Source organism: Rhineura floridana, chromosome 9 (assembly GCF_030035675.1).
Source record: "Rhineura floridana isolate rRhiFlo1 chromosome 9, rRhiFlo1.hap2, whole genome shotgun sequence".
NCBI classification, from domain to species: domain Eukaryota; kingdom Metazoa; phylum Chordata; class Lepidosauria; order Squamata; family Rhineuridae; genus Rhineura; species Rhineura floridana.
In genome coordinates this window covers 13579116-13593992 of record NC_084488.1, presented here as the reverse complement: position 1 = coordinate 13593992, position 14877 = coordinate 13579116, and positions in this window count along the sequence as shown.

The window sequence follows — 14877 nt, the reverse complement described above, 5'->3', positions numbered from 1 at the left end:
GAGAGCGACCCTGGAGATAGGATTGGAACCACCGTAAAACAGTTCCTCCAATACCCATCTCACCAAGTCGGTCCAGAAGAATACCATAGTCAATGGTATCAAAAGCGACTGAGAGATCAAGTAAGAATAACAGGGTTGCACTCCCCCTGTCCTTCTCCCAATAAAGGTCATCCATCAGGGCAACCAAGGCCAATTCAATTCTGCAAAGCCAATAATTTATTTCTAGCTAACACATTTTTTGAGCAACCGAAAAGACAGCTGTACACGTGGACATCACCAAATGGTCAATATAGGAATCAAATTATATGATTGGTAGCAGAAGATGGAGAAGTTCCATCCTTCCTGCGAAAACAAGACCAGGAGCAGACTGCAGTACAGATCATGAACTGGTCATATTGAAAATCAGAGTAAAGCTAAAGAAGAAGAACAAAGCTATCATAATGCCAAAATACAATTTAAATAACATCCCAGAAGCATATAAAGATCAAATAAGGAACAGATTTAAGGCTTTAAACTTAGTTGTCAGAGACATTATCAGGGAAGTATGCAAAATGACAATACCTCTAGTTAAAAAAGAGAGAAAGACCTCAATGGATGACTGACAAAACTCTTAAAATGGTTAAAGAAAGAAAGAAGGAAAGCAAAAGCAAAAGCAAAAGGAGATAGAAACAGGGTCAGAACCCTAAATGCAATAATACAGTGCCTAGTAAGTAGGGACAAAGAGTTACAATAGTTATTCTATGCCAATAGTTACAATACAATAGTTATTATATAGAAATAGGACAACAAAAAAGGTAGAACAAGAGCCCTATTCCAAAAGATTAGAGAAATGGAAGGGAAATTTAAACCAAGAGTAGGGATGTTGAATAATCAACAGGGGAACACACTGACGGACCGAGATGAAATAAAAGGAAAATGGAAGCAATACACTGAAGAACTCTATAAAAGAGATGCAAGGATGACGGATTCATTCACGGAGCAACCGTATGATGAAGAACCAGAAATTTTAGAATGTGAGGTGAAAGCTGCTCTTAAAATTCTTGGAAGAAACAAATCACCAGAAATAGGTGACATACCAATAGAGTTGCTATAAGTTACTGAGACTGAATCTGTCCAAATTTTGACATAAGTTTGTCAACAGATATGGAAAATAAAACAATGGCCCACAGACTGGAAGCGTTCAACATATATCCCCTAAGAAAGGCAAGCCCAGGGAATGCAGTAATTATCGAACTATTGCCTTAATATCCCATGCAAGTAAAGTAATGCTCAAGATTCTACAACAAAGGCTCTTATATATATGGAGCGAGAAACGCCAGATGTCCAAGCTGGATTTAGAAAAGGAAGAGGTACCAAAGATCATATTGCAAATGTATCCTGGATAATGGAATGGAGCAAGGAATTTCAGAAGAAAATCACCCTGTGCTTTATAGATTACAGTAAGGCCTTTGATTGAGTAGATCATGAAAAACTATGGGATGCTTTAAAAGAAATGGGGGTGCCACAGCATCTGATTGTCCTGATGCACAACCTATACTCTGGACAAGAGGCTACTGTAAGGACAGAATATGGAGAAACCAATCGGTTCCCCATCGGAAAGGGTGTGAGACAGGGGTGCATTTTATCATCCTATTTGTTTAATCTATATGAACATATCATACGGAAAGCAGGATTGGACCAAGATGAAGGAGGTGTGAAAATTGGAGGGAGAAATATCAATAATTTAAAATATGCGGATGATACCATACTACTAGCAGAAACCAGTAATGATTTATAACCAATGCTGTTGAAAGTTCAAGAGGAAAGCACAAAAGCAGGACTACAGCTGAATGTCAAGAAGACTAAAGTAATTACAACAGATGATTTATGTAATTTTAATGTTGACAATGAGGACATTGAACTTGTCAAGGTTGATCAATACCTTGGCACAGTCATTAACCAAAATGGAGACAATAGTCAAGAAATCAGAAGGCTGGGACTGGGGAGGGCAGCTATGAGAGAACTAGAAAAGATAGTCAAATACAAAGATATATCTGAACACTAAAGTCAGGATCATTCAGACCATGGTATTCTCGATCTCTTTGTATGGATGTGAAAGTTGGACAGTGAAAAAAATGGATAGGATAAAAATCAACTCATTTGAAATGTGGTGTTGGAGGAGAGCTTTGTAGATACCATGGACAGTGAAAAAGACAAATAATTGGGTGTTAGAATAAAGTAAACCAGAACTATCATTAGAAGCTAAAATGATGAAACTGAGATTATCATTTTGGACACAAAATGAGAAGGCATGATTCACTAGAAGAGACAATAATGCTGGGAATAACAGAAGGGGGTAGAAAAAGAGGAAGACCAAACAAGAGATGGATTGATTCCAAAAAGGAAGTCACAGAACTGAACTTACAAGATCTGAACAGGGTGGCTCATGACAGGTGCTCTTGGAGGTCGCTGATTCATAGGGCAGCCATAAGTCATAATCGACTTGAAGGCCCATAACAACAACAAGCCCTCTGAACAGTAGTAATGGGGTAGCATTGGGGAAGCATCACAGAACATTAATAAAGCAGCATAATCTACCACCAATGCACTATTATTGTGTCAAGAACATGTTACAGAATACATCTGCATTAAAACATCAGTCTGAAGGGCCCCTGATTAGAATCACCTCTACGTGGTGGTGGTGGTGGTGGTTGTAGTAGCTCATAATCACCTTAATTTTACAGATGGAAAATTTAAATCTCCTGGAGCTATACAAAGTTGTCTTAGTGATCTCAATATCTTTGGGTGGAACTGTTATGAGCGGGGAACAGAGTTCCTAACCCTGTACTTCTCTTATTTATTATATTAATGTGTGGGTGCTGGGGTTGTAAATGGAGAAAATCAGTAAGGTGGAGTTTCCTAACCCTTCCCCACCAGCTGATCCCCTCCCCATATGATCTCTCCAACCATTTCTAACTTATTTTTACCCTCTAGCCAGATCCCAAGTTTGGAAGGTGGCTTGGCTGAGGGACAGCCTGGGAAGGACAGGAGGGCATGGAAGGGGTTAAGCACCTTTCTTCAAAAATACATATAACAACAACCCTAACATAGATTGAAACTGTCACACAGGCTGCTCCTGCTCCAAAAATATTTTAATGGGGCATATGCCCTTAGAGACCCAGGAACGAAATTGTTTATATTTGTCTATATGGTGGAAATCAGGGTGGTCCAAAATCGAGGTGATGGGTGAAACCCCTGGTGCAAACCTTTCACTTGACCTCCTCCACACCGACAAACTTGAAAAAATGAGTTTGTCATCTTATGGATTGCCGTCCATGAAGCTCACAAAAAGGATCAGGCTGGTAAAGTCAGAGAGGAAGGGACAAGTTCCAGTTGCACTCATGAAAGAGTCACCGAACCCTTTATTATCTGAAGCAGCTGCATCAGCTGAAAGGCTTCATAATAAAGCCACAAATTTGGCATACAAGTCGGCCTTTAGACAAGATCTTTACAAAGAGTTGTGTGCCAATCTACTTCTTTTGCCTACATGAACAAAATAATGCAACATCCATTGCCATTTACACATACTTTCCTTAGGTATGTGTACCAGAAGGGTTTGAAAGAGATACAGAAACTTGGGGTGGATGGACATTTTAACCGCTGCGATTCTTCCCAACCAACTTCAATGCAAATGTATCCAACTCTTCAGGTCTCTCATCATGGATTTAAAAAGCATCCAGATCTAAAAGGCGTCCAGAATTCCTGTGCCTCAATTGCTTCAGATCCTTCAGAATTATAACCCCAAAATATTTGAATCCTCCATAGCACAGTGTAAAGCCAGAATTAGTGAGTAACCAGTCTTGCTCAGCAGGGGGAAAGTTAATTGGCAAAATCACTGACTTCACACAATTTACCTCCAGCCCTGCTTCCTTGTCAGTGGCATCACTAGGGTTGGTGTCACCCAGTGCGGTAACTCATGGTGGGTGTCACCCCCATGGACCTCCTCCCGTACCAGACCATACAGAATCCATACAGTTGGTTCAACTCGAGGACGTGGACAAGGTGTTTGGACAGGTACGTGCAACCACTTCGGTACTGGATCCTTGCCCCTCCTGGCTGATAAAAACTAGCAGGAATGGAACAGGTAGCTGGGCCAAGGAAGTGATAAATGCCTCTTTACGAGAGGGAGTGGTCCCGGGCTGTCTGAAAGAGGCAGTGGTGAGACCACTCCTGAAAAAGCCTTCCTTGGACCCAGACAATTTTAACAGCTACAGGCCAGTGGCGAATGTTCCATTCCTGGGCAAGGTCTTGGAACGGGTGGTTGCTGGCTAGCTCCAGGCGCTATTGGATGAAACTGATTATCTAGATCCATTTCAATCAGGTTTTAGGCCTGGTTTTGGCACTGAGACAGCCTTGGTCGCCCTGTACGATGACCTATGTCGGGAAAGAGACAGAGGGAGTGTAACTCTGTTGATTCTCCTTGATCTCTCAGCGGCTTTTGATACCATCGACCATGGTATCCTTCTGGAGAGGCTCGCGGAGTTGGGAGTTGGAGATACTGCTTGGCAGTGGTTCCGCTCCTACTTGGCGGGTCGTCTCCAGAAGGTAGTGCTTGGTGAACATTGCTCGACACCGCGGGCTCTCCAATATGGGGTCCCACAGGGGTCAGTTTTGTCCCCCCTGCTTTTTAATATCTACATGAAGCCGTTGGGAGAGGTCATCAGGAGTTTTGGAGTGCGTTGTCATCAGTATGCTGATGACATGCAGCTCTACTTCTCCTTTTCATCTTCTTCAGGTGAGGCTGTCGATCTGCTGAACCGTTGCCTGGCCGCGACAATGGACTGGATGAGAGTTAACAAACTGAAGCTCAATCCAGACAAGACTGAGATGCTGTTGGTGGACGGGTTCTCTGATCGGATGGTGGATATATACCTTGTCCTGGACGGGGTTACACTCCCCCTAAAGGACCGGGTTCGTAGTCTGGGAGTCTTTTTAGACTCTTCCCTCTCACTTGAGGCTCAAGTAGCCTCGGTGGTTAGGAATGCGTTTTACCAACTTCGGTTGGTAGCCCAGCTACGTCCCTATTTGAGTAAAGAGGACCTTACATCAGTGGTACATGCTCTGGTAACCTCACGTTTGGATTACTGTAATGCGCTTTACGTAGGGCTACCTTTGAAGACAGTTCGGAAGCTACAACTAGTGCAAAATGTGGCGGCCAGATTGCTGACAAGGACCAAGCGGTCCGAGCATATAACACCTGTTCTGGCCAGCTTGCACTGGTTGCCAATATGTTTCCGGGCTAGATTCAAAGTGTTGGTATTAACCTATAAAGCCTTATACGGTGCGGGACCACTATACCTTGCGGAACACCTCTTCCGATATGAACCGGCCCGTGCACTATGTTCTGCTACGAAGGCCCTCCTCCAGGTTCCAACTCACAGGGAGGCCCGGAGGGTGATGACAAGATCTAGGGCCTTCTCAGTGGTGGCCCCCGAACTATGGAACAGTCTCCCCGAGGAAGTACGCCTGGCGCCGACTCTGCTCTCCTTCCGGCAGCAGGTCAAAACCTTCCTATTCTCTGGAGCATTTTAAGTTACACTGATTTACTTTTTAAAATGTTTATTGTATTGGATTGATGATTGTATTTTAGTATTATTTTGTTATTCATTGTATTTTTATGCTATTTTATGTTCACCGCCCAGAGAGCTATTGCTAGTCGGGCTGTATATAAATTTAATAAATAAATAAATAAACAATCCTTAGTAATGTTTTTTGTACTAACGTTACTCGTAAATCGTAATTCCTGTATATCACTGAATGTAATGGCAATAGTAGTGACATAAACAACTAGCAAAATTAAAATTACACCTTTAAATTACAATATCATACGCACAGCCCAAATTCTTGCTCTTATCACTAATGGGAGTTAATTATCTTGCATATGCCCATAGTAAATTTTCAGATACTTTCAGACCCTCAGCAATGTTCAAGTGGTCTATGTAGAATAAAAGTTTGGGAACCCCTGGTATAAGACATCTGCTTATGTCCTTATGCTGCTGTCACCCCTCATTCAGGTACCTGGGATGCATGCGTGTGGACATACCTCCTTACAATTATGGAAAGTGATTCTTAATAATAAGTCTCCAGATACAAAGTTACATAGGTATTTATCAGTTGTTTAGTAGAAAATTCTAAAGGAGCAGGTCCGTAGTTTGGGGGTCTTATTAGATCCGCTCCTGTCACTTGAGGCTCAGGTAGCCTCGGTGGCACGGAATGCGTTCTACCAGCTTCGGCTGGTAGCCCAACTACGACCCTATCTGGACAGGGAGAACCTCGCCTCAGTTATTCACGCTCTGGTAACCTCTAGATTGGATTACTGTAATGCACTCTACGTAGGGTTACCTTTGAAGACGATTCGGAAACTTCAGCTAGTGCAGAATGCTGTGGCCAGAGTTCTTACTGGGACGAAGAAATTCGACCATATAACACCTATTCTGGCCCAGCTGCACTGGCTACCAATATGTTTCCGGGCCAGACTCAAAGTGTTGGTTCTTACCTATAAAGCCCTTAACGGCATCGGACCGCAATATCTGATGGAACGCCTCTCCCGCTATGTACCTACCCGTTCACTGCACTCGACAGCTAAGGCCCTTCTCCGGGTCCCAACTCATAAGGAGGCCCGGAGATCAGCAACTAGATCTAGGGCCTTTTCAGTGGTGGCCCCCAAATTATGGAATGCCCTCCCAGATGAGATACGCCTGGCGCCTTCTTTGTTATCCTTTCGGCGCCAGGTAAAAACCTACCTCTTTGCCCAGGCATTTTAACCTTAATTTAATGTTAATTTTAAATTTAATTTTATTGTATTTTTTATTTTTAAGTTGTATTTTAATTTTGTTTTTAATATGTTTTATAATCTACACTTGCTTGTATTTTAATTGTGGTTTTATCTTGTTGTACATCGCCCTGAGAGCTTGTTGCTATAGGGCGGTTTAGAAATGTAATTAATTAAATAAATAAATAAATAAATAATATATTTTGTGACGTGCAAGTTTGATATTATTTATTAAGTGTGTTTAGGATTACACTGATGGCATTCCCAAATATGTACTTTCACACAGACTTTGGTTTTCCATAACACAATGTTTGTCCAAGCCTCCACACTTGGGGGGTACTACTTGCACACCCCTTCCATAAGCACATCAAAGTTTGATACACACCTGAACCAAGACCCATACAAAAGGGCACTCAAAACAAAAAGGTAATTACAGTGGCTGAGTAGATCTTGTACAGTGGTTATACTGACTGGGCAGCCACTGTCTTTCATATTTTACAAAATACTTTTTCCTATACAAAGATTAAATTTCTGTGTATGAAAAAGTAATATATGAAGTGGTCTCAATAGTGAGAAAAGTAAACAAGTGAATGGTGATCCAAATGTTTTTCATTCTCACGTTATGAAGCTAGCTGCCAGATGATGTATCACCTTCCCTACGCATGCAGCGTAGACTGAAAAAACAGCACCCAACCCACCATTCAATACGTGCACGTGTTCTTTCCAACATGAATCTACAGGTCTCAAAAAGTAATGTGTGACAAAGTCCTCAAACACCTTATCACATGCCTCAAACATGGTCTCTTGTTCTACCAGCATGCCTTCACACCATCACTTTGCCAAAACATAAGGATAGGTAAATTGCTTTTAGGGAGGTTCACAATTATGATTTCCTATTTATTTAATCTAAAAATATTTAAAATACATAAAAACAGCCAGGAGAAGATATTGGAGAAATATAAAATAAATACAAATAAAAAAGGGGGGGAGGTGAAGAGACCTTAAATGTGCTACTCACCATCTCTCAGCCTATCCTCCCCTCAGGAAGAAAACAATGGAGAACCATGACCACCCCCAGGAAGAAGGGCACACTTAAAATGTAGAGGAAAAAATCATCTACAACCATAGTGTGAAATGAAATACTTATTGGGACACAGTATGAAGAAATATTTATATAAACATGACTATCAAATATGTTTATGAATTACACAATCTGTAAATATATTTATAGAGCAATCCGATGTTTGTTTACTCAGAAGCAAGTCCCAATGTATTCAATGGGGCTTACTCAAACTGGGAAGTGTGCAGAGAACTACAGCCTCAAGTGATAAGGAACTTGTTCTTTCAACTTGTTCTTTTAAGTTGAGACCTTATCCCAGTCTGAGTTTGTGTTGGAATTGCTTTTTAATATGTTTTTAAGCCTTTTCTTTTTTAAAAAAATATGTTTTTTTAAAGCTTTTAAAAAATATTTTCAAAGATGTTTTAATATATTTTAAAGTCTGTTTATATGATGTTTTAAAGTGCTTTTAGTGCTTTTGTTTGCCGCCCTGGGCTCCTACTGGGAGGAAGGGCAGGATATAAATCAAATAATAAATAAACTTCATTCACCCAACCCAAAATTCAGAATCATGCCTCTTTAGGCTGTTTTCCAACTGTTTATTCTTGCTTTATGGTTATTGGATTTTAAATGGCTTTATTTCTTGTTGTGAGCTGCCTTGGTTTCCAACCCTACCTCACAGGGTTGTTGGAAAGACTACACACACACACTGCAGATGTATAAATACATACAGCCCATATAATAGTTTATTGTCAAACCAGTTGGTCACTGCAGAAAAATCAGTATTAGTTTTTAAAAAATCAGTATTAGTTTCCTACAGAATAAAAACTGTAATACCTAAGTAAGCCTTGCCTACTTGCTTTAAAATAGGACTGGAGAAGGGAGGGGACAGAAAGAGAACACAAACACAATTTTTTACATTCACTCCCAAGTCCCACTGATTTTCAGCACATTCATAACCATGTCTACTCAAAAGTAAATCCTATTGAATTCAATGGGATTTACTCTGGAGATATGGGATTAGCAATGCTTTTACCCCACAAAAGCAAGTATTGGGAAGGTTTTCAAAACAATGCCGAGGATCTCCTACACACAAGAGGGGGGAAAACTGAAATGTATATACTTACCCAATTTATGAGATTTTCAGATAAACGGGGGGGGACCCACCATTTTCTGGCCTTGCAATGAGGTTTACTAGACACTGCCACAGGTCAAACAAACACTTCACTGATTGGCTGCAATCCTGAACGGGCGGGGTTAAAGCTACGAAGTGCTATACAGTAGTTTAAAAAAAGATTTAACTGGTGGGCTGACGTTTTTATGTATATCTCGAGAACCGGACCACCTAGAAACTTAATTTTTTTTAAATTAAAGCTGATAATCACCCCCCTCTGATGGTGTCACCTGGTGTGGTCCGCACCCCCTGCACCCCTCTAGTGACGCCACTGTTCCTTGTTGCATCTTGTTAACATGCAATCAGGGTAGGAGGGATGGCTTCCCTAGGATTTCTCAGCATTAACAGCATATCATCTGCAAAGAGGTTGAGCTTATGCTCAACCTCCCTAACTAGGATTCCATGAATTTCTGCCTTCTTCCTGATTTGTTTAGCCAACACCTTTATCACTCTTACAAACAATAGAGGTGAGAGTTGCCACGCTTGTTTGGTGCCCCTAACAAGGCGTATTTCTGATGAATCTGAACTATCAAGCATAGTGTTTTTGTTTGCTGCCCTGGGCTGCTACAGGGAGGATGGGTGGGATATAAATTTAATAAATAAATGAATAATTTTAGTGACCGGCTTAGAATAGAATTGGCAACTTTAATGCAGGAATTTCCCATTTTCTCTTACAAAGCCTTAAGAAAACCCCAATCATTTTGGTCAAAGGCCTTGAAGGCATCCAATTAAATTATTGCTGCGGAAGAGTCCTTGTGTTGAACTTCGTATTTTACATTTAGAATCAGATATGTTACAATTGGGAATGAAGCCCATTTGGTCTGGGGCAATGTATCACAAAAGTATTCAGTCTAGCAACCATAATACTCTACAGCAGCTTCACATCAACATTGATTACAAAGGAGTGCACTCTATGAATAGAGAAAAAATACATATAAGCAGACAGGTTGCCTGAACCAATGGGTGGTGGGGGTAGAGACAAGACTAGTGGATGAAACAACATTTATCTGCTTACTTCATCCATTCATAACACTAAAACTTGTGGACATCCAATGAAGCTGAATGTTGGAAGATTCAGGACAGACAAAAGAAGGTACTTCGTCACACAGCACATAGTTAAACTATGAAATTCACTCCCACAAGAGGCACTGATGGCCACCAACTTGGATGGCTTTAAAAGAGGATTAGACAAATTCATGGACGATAAGGCTACTAATGGCTGTTAGCCATGTTGGCTATGCTGTGCCTCCCCTGCCAGAGGCAGTATGCTTCTGAATACCAGTTGCTGGAAACTGCAGGAGGGGAGAGTGCTCTTGCATGCTGGTCCTGCTTGCAGGTTTCCCTTGGGGATCTGATTGGCCACTGTGTGAACAGGGTGCTGGAGTAGAAGGGCTACCAGTCTGATCCAGCAAGCTCTTTTTATGTTCTTATGAAGGCAGAAGCAGGCAGGCTCACACTACAGCTGACAAACTTGCTGTCAGTTCCTTTTTAATATGACATTTGTCTGCACCCTAATCCTCACAATGTTATCTATAAATAGTGCACAATATGCACAAAGGCAATTGAAGCCTCACATGTGGTCATCTGTGGCCATCATCTATCAGCAAGAATTTGAAATGTACAAAAAGATATGGTATTATGGATAACAGCAGAGCTGGAACTAGGATGGAGCGAGCAGAGCCCTTGCCCCAGGCACCTGATTCAAGGGGATGCCAAAATCATGATTAATAGTATGTGGGTGGGTGTATACAACAACATACATATTATATAAAACAATAAAATATATTTTAATAAAGTGGTAGGTTGAGTGGGGCAATAATGGGTAAAGTCAGGTTTGCAGCAACTGGGGAAATGTTTTAGGAGCTGATTCCAAGGTGCAGTCATCATTCTCTTGGAATTAAACTGACTTTCTTTCAGGAATTAAATTGTCTACTACAAATACAATGAATGTTACTGAACTAAAGAACATGGCAGTGAATTTGGCACTAAAATATGTGAGCAATTTAAATCCTGCAGAAATGTCAACAGAAATTGCAAGCTTTACGCACCAGGCATTGTCTGTTCTCCCAGGTCTAGAGTCAGCAACAAGTTTAGACCACCCGAAAATAATCAAAATAATATTAACTAACAGAGTCTTATCCAAACCTAGAAATGGCAGTGAGGATATTTTTAAATAAACCTGTTATGGCAGCATCCTGCGAAACAAGCTTAACTAAGCACATAGAAGAACAAGCCTTGCTGAAGCAGAGCCAGCATGGCTTCTGCAAGGGAAAGTCCTGTCTCAGTAACCTATTAGAATTCTTTGAGACTGTCAACAACCATATAGACAGAGGTGATCCAGTGAACATAGTGTACTTAGACTTTCAAAAAGCGTTTGACAAGGTACCTCACCAAAGACTTCTGAGGAACCTTAGCAGTCATGGAATAAGAGGAGAGGTCCTCTTGTGGATAAGGAATTGGTTAAGAAGCAGAAAGCAGAGAGTAGGAATAAATGGACAGTTCTCCCAATTGGGGGCTGTAGAAAGTGGAGTCCCTCAAGGATCGGTATTGGGACCTGTACTCTTCAACTTGTTCATTAATGACCTAGAATTAGGAGTGAGCAGTGAAGTGGTCAAGTGTGCTGACGATACTAAATTGTTCAGGGTTGTTAAAACAAAAAGGGATTGCGAAGAGCTCCAAAAAGACCTCTCCAAACTGAGTGAATGGGCGGGAAAATGGCAAATGCAATTCAGTATAAACAAGTGTAAAATTATGCATATTGGAGCAAAAAATCTTAATATACGCTCATGGGGTCTGAACTGGCGGTGACTGACCAGGAGAGAGACCTCGGGGTTGTAGTGGACAGCACGATGAAAATGTCGACCCAGTGTGCGGCAGCTGTGAAAAAGGCAAATTCCATGCTAGCGATAATTAGGAAAGGTATTGAAAATAAAACAGCCGATATAATGCCGTTGTATAAATCTATGGTGCGGCCGCATTTGGAATACTGTGTACAGTTCAGGTTGCCTCATCTCAAAAAGGATATTATAGAGTTGGAAAAGGTTCAGAAGAGGGCAACCAGAATGATCAAGGGGATGGAGCAACTCGCTTATGAGGAAAGGTTGCAGCATTTGGGGCTTTTTAGTTTAGTGAAAAGGCGGGTCAGAGGAGACATGATAGAAGTGTATAAAATTATGCATGGCATTGAGAAAGTGGATAGAGAAAAGTTTTTCTTCCTCTCTCATAATACTAGAACTCGTGGACATTCAAAGAAGCTGAATGTTGAAAGATTCAGGACAGACAAAAGGAAGTACTTCTTTACTCAGCGCATAGTTAAACTATGGAATTTGCTCCCACAAGACGCAGTAATAGCCACCAGCTTGGATGGCTTTAAAAGAAGATTAGACAAATTCATGGAGGACAGGGCTATCAATGGCTACTAGCCATGATGGCTGTGCTCTGCCACCCTAGTCAGAGGCAGCATGCTTCTGAAAACCAGTTGCCGGAAGCCTCAGGAGGGGAGAGTGTTCTTGCACTCGGGCCCTGCTTGCGGGCTTCCCCCAGGCACCTGGTTGGCCACTGTGAGAACAGGGTGCTGGACTAGATGGGCCACTGGCCTGATCCAGCAGGCTCTTCTTATGTTCTTATGTTCAAGCTTCAGCAAGTTAAAATTAATTAAAACATATCTGACATCTTCTCTTAGGTTAAGAGAGATGATCAAATATGATGATCCTTTCAATTGAAAACAAAATTATAAAACAAATAAATTTTGACCAAGTAATCAATGATTTTGCTGCAATTAAAGCTCAGAGGGTTATATTATAAATTTATGTTTGAGGATATTCTGATATGAAATATTTTTATGAGTTTGTGATTTTTACTATTTTTTTAGTGTTCTGTGTGATCTAATAGGTATATTTGGGGTTTTTTGTTCCATTTTCTGTTTTATTTTATAGTTTATTGTATGTTATTGAATAGTCTACAATATGCTTACAAATTTTCTACTGATGTAATAAACATTAGAATAATTATGCTTTTTCATGTTCCTGATTTAATTGCTATTATAATGTTACCACAATTGAAATAAATATTTAAATGATACATACTTGTTGTTTAGCACTTTATTACAATTTTTAACATAAGATACCAGGTTGGCTTAGGGACATGTTTTATGTTGTTTGCCCCAAGCACTAAGATACCTAGTTCCCGCCCTGCATAACAGCTCAGCTCCTGGTTATGATACAGCTCATAGATTAAGAATATGACTAGGTCAAATTTTAATGAATTCCAACCATGTAGTGTCAAATTATAATTAAACACGTGCACTGGAAGAAACACAGGAAAACACTCTTAATTCCCTACTTATGTAGCCTAGCAACAGATTGTTGGATTTTCTCGCCTAGAAATTATGTTTGTAACTGAAGAATCCATTACTGTTTCCCTCGTTAGCTGTTGAGATGTGGGAGCATCTCCAGAATTCACTCCCAGGCTCCTGAAGTGATATTTTGGGATCTGGAGGAATGGATAATGTGAATTGCCCCCCCAACCACACATTTTACTATAGTTGCCAGCCGCCCTGATGCAAAGGTTGACCTTCCCACTGAGGCCACTGTAACAAATAACCAAAGTGACAGTGTTCTATTAACAGGTTCAATAAGTAAAAAGGTCATGCATGGCTCAACAATAGCAGCAGACCAAAGTTAGCAATGAATTGGACATCTAGTCTGCTACACATATTTATGAACAGATTACCTGACAGTAATATCTGTAAACCCAGCCAGTGGAGTATCCAAATTAACATAAACTGTTGCCACATTTCATGCCACATTTCATTCAGTTTCACCCATCGCTGTGCTAACAAATGCCTGAATTTGAACAATTGCACATACACACCTCCATAAATTTGACCCAGCTTGCCAAACAAGGAAAGTAGTTGGGCCCTGGGCTGTGAAGAAGTCAGGTTTTCCTTCTGCGAAAAAACAGAAAAAGAAAATAGCAATTAACAAGTTGTCTATGTGAATAGTGAAAGCTTATCATGATTTTTAAAAGAAAGAAAAGGCCTCTCCAAAAGAAAGAGATGGAAAACTATCCAAAAAAGGGACTATTATTCAACAGTTTGGTTCAAACCACATAGGCCAAAACTAGTACCTCTTTAATGTTAGCACAAAGTGGTGATGTCTGATCCTGGGGTGGGGTGTTTACTGTATTTCCTTGCTTGTGGGAACAACAGCCACACATTATGCGAAAAACTTTCAGTTTTTCAAACTTTCAGTTTTTCAAACTTTCACAAATATATCATTAGCTTATAAACTTAAATATATTTAAAGAATATTCCTCTAGATTGAGGAATGGACTTTCTCCTACTTTGGAAGTCAAAATTATCCAATGTGGCTAATTATCCAATGAGGCTAAGCCAAATGTCACCTATGAATCTCATTGCATGACCTTGGCCCAGTCACACTCTCTCAGACTAACCTACTTTGTAGGGTTGTTGTGATTACCAAACAGGACAGAGGAGAATCATGTACACTGCTTTGAACCCCTTGGAGTAGTGTTGCTAGGTCAGTAGCATCCCAAACCCTGAGATGAGGGGTGGGCCCTAACCACAGTAATGTCATGGGGATGGGCTCTGGTGATGTCATGGAGTGGGTCCTAGTAATGTCACAGGGTGGGCCCTAGTGATGTCACGGGGGCAGGCCCTGGTGATGTCATTAACCATGAAATGTTAAGCATCAACCACAGTTGCTGGGAGCATACCATTCAAATAAAAAAATTATCTGATTGGAAATTAAGATAGAAATCTTAACAAAAGGAGGATGTTCCCAGGTCCAGCTGAAGTGACGGAATCATTCCTTT